Source organism: Sinocyclocheilus anshuiensis, unplaced genomic scaffold (genome assembly GCF_001515605.1).
Source record: "Sinocyclocheilus anshuiensis isolate Anshui unplaced genomic scaffold, SAMN03320099.WGS_v1.1 scaffold278, whole genome shotgun sequence".
Classification (NCBI taxonomy): domain Eukaryota; kingdom Metazoa; phylum Chordata; class Actinopteri; order Cypriniformes; family Cyprinidae; genus Sinocyclocheilus; species Sinocyclocheilus anshuiensis.
Window position 1 is genome coordinate 1,627,600 of NW_015546072.1, and position 3,063 is coordinate 1,630,662.

Here is a 3,063-nt window from a genome sequence, read left to right on the forward strand (position 1 = left end):
TTCCAACGTAACCGGCATCCGATCCTCACCATCAGAACTCAGATAAGCACCCTGGAACCATTCACTGTGTTGACACTCACCTGCCTTGAACACATCTATTCCAGTCATCCCCTTACCCAGTCAATAAACCATCCTGATTTGCACTTACCTGTTGTGTCTGGCCTTGCTTTGTGACAATAAGATCTGTAAAGTTGCAAAGACTAAAGTCTCAAATCCAAAGAGATATTCTTTATAAAAGTTAAGAGTCAGCCACACCTACCTAAACGGCTCGTTCCAACACGCCCCCACATGTCTACGTCACGATGTGGGAAGATTTGCATAACGCCGCCCAAACGTTCACGCAAAGAAAGAAGGCGTAACTTTTATTCTCGCTGTAGTATTGTTGCTGCTGCCATGTCGTGAAGGCGCTGTGTTTCGTTGTCACATGTGGTTGCCGCAAGCCTCCTTCGTCGAAGTATGGTAAGGGACGTAACATTTCCGTCACACGCTTGAGGAATTTGGCCAATCATAACACACTGGATAGCTGGCCAATCACAGCACACCTCGCTTTTTCAGACCAATGAGCTTTGTAAAAATCGACGCGTTTCAGAAAGGCGGGGCATAGAGGAGAAACAATAATGTACAGTATGTGGAAAATAATGTGTTTTTTTAACCTTAAACCGCATAAACACATTTCATTATACCAAATACACAAAAGAATGTTCTTTTTAGCAGAGCATCATATGACCCCTTTAAAATAGTCCATGTGACATCAGTGGTTCAACCTTAATTTTATGAAGCTACAAGAATACTTTTTGTGCGCAAACAAAACTAAAATAATGACTTTATTCAACAATTCTTCTCTTCCATGTCAGTCTTTGATGCACATTCACGAGAGTACCACGACGTTCGTGAATGTGCATCAAAGACTGATTAATGACAGAATTTTCATTTTTGGGTGAACTATCCCTTTAAACGCTCTGTTTCAATAGTATAGCCGCAAGATGTAAACAATATACATGTTAACACGATTTTGGTGTGAATTTTTATTTAAATTGCTTATTTAGCTTTTCTGTGTAAAGTTATATCTAATTTTACAACTTGGTTGGATTGACAATGTAACGCCTAAAACCTTAAAACAGCCATAAAAGTGATGAGAACCACTTTAGAGCTCAAATAATACACAATAATTAATGTGTTTGTTTAAAAGCTTCAATTGTTTGTTTGTAAATACTCAAAAAATGTCCCCATTCACCCAGATTTTTGCAATTTTTGTATTAAAATTGAGGGATGAGCTGCAATAATAATAATTCTTATTATTATTATTAATAAGTAATACACAACAATTAATGTGTTTTTTTTTTTATAAACATGTAAGTTTTTTAATACATTTAAATTCACCCCATTCACCCTGATTTTTGCTTTATTTTTAATCTGAGAAAGAAAAGGATGAGTTACTTTTTATTTATTTTATTTTATTTTATTTTTGGTGCCACAAATTCTGTCAGCTGAGGTTAACTTGTATTAAACCCAGGATATACCTTTAAAAATGCTGGGCATGAAAGTGCATAAGGAAAATAATAAGAAACGCAACAAGCAAACAAATAAAAAATGTAACCCGAAACCCTAAAGATCCAGAGCTTGCCACATTAATGAAAAGAGTGTTCTGTCTACCCGTCAGAACGTCAGATTTTTTATCCGTACCCAAACTGTTCCTGACTATTCACAGCTGGTTTCATTTTCCCGCTCCTTGAGAAACTGCACTCCTGTGCCCCAGCAATAGCACATTATTGTAAACATTTCATTTCATAGTGAAAGCAGCTCAGGTTGTTGGCTGTTTGCCGCCATTTCATTTAGAGTAAAACTGGGGATGTTGCCAACATCTGGTCTATGTCAGTGTTGAGGGTTTCCAACCATTGCCCCTCAAACTGCCAGTGTGAGGATACAACGCAGGTTTTTGTGATTAATCAGAGGTACAGCGTTAATCGTGAAGGCCCCATGTTCAGTTCAAAGTAAAGTAGTCCAGCTTAGAAGGTGTAGTGCTAAAGTGTTTATTCATTTCAGGTTTACTTTGTTACAGTGTGTCAAATGACTGCATGAAATATGACAAAATATAACACATCTGGTGGGTCTTTATGCTGTGTTCAAATTTTAGTAACGCTACTTTTGTTGAATATTAGAAATGTGAAGCATTTATAACTGCAAAAACACACAATTGTTAGTGGACACTTCACCAAAATTTGAAAAATCTGAAATGAAATGGAAATCGTTTACCATGGAAGCCCATTTCTTCCATGGAATAAAAATAATAATAATAATGGTAATTGCGACTATTTATTTCACAAGTCCCAGAATTGCGAGTTTATATTTCACAATTCTGAGTTTATATCTTACAGTCAAGCCTTTATAACAGTTCTGAGGGAAAAAAAGAATTGCAAAATGTAAACTTAGAATTTGGACTATCTTTTTTGCAATTCCAATTCCGAATTTTGCAATTCTGACTTTACATCTCGCAATTCTGTTTTGTGTGTGTGTGTGTGTGTGAGTGTGATAATTGATAAATATAATTGTGTCTTTTTATATCACAATTCTGATTTTTTTATATCTCACAATTCAGACTTTTCGTCTCCCCATTGTGAGTTCTACATTTAAAGCTTGCAGTTCTTGGTTATATCTTGCAATTTTGAGTTTGTCTCTCAATTCTGTCTTTTTTCTCAGAATTTAAAGAAAAATTTTACTTGCAAAAACAAAAATCCAAATTGTGAGATAAAAAGTCTTGATTAACTCTTATTTAAATTATTTATTTATTTTTCAATTATGGAAACAGGATAAAAAAAGAAATGTTTGGAATGACGTGAGGAGCAGGCCAGGTGAAGCTTGCAGTTTATCAGACCTTACAGTGGCATCATGGCATAGACTTTTACTTAGAATGTGAAGGTTTAAAGACAAACTAAGTCTAGTAGCTAATTCATAATATTGCAGATGAACTGCATTAAACCTGCCCTCGCCATGTGCTCTACAACAGTCATACAGCCTTGTTGTTGTCTTTTGCGTATTAGTAGATGTTGAGAGGAGAATTTTTGG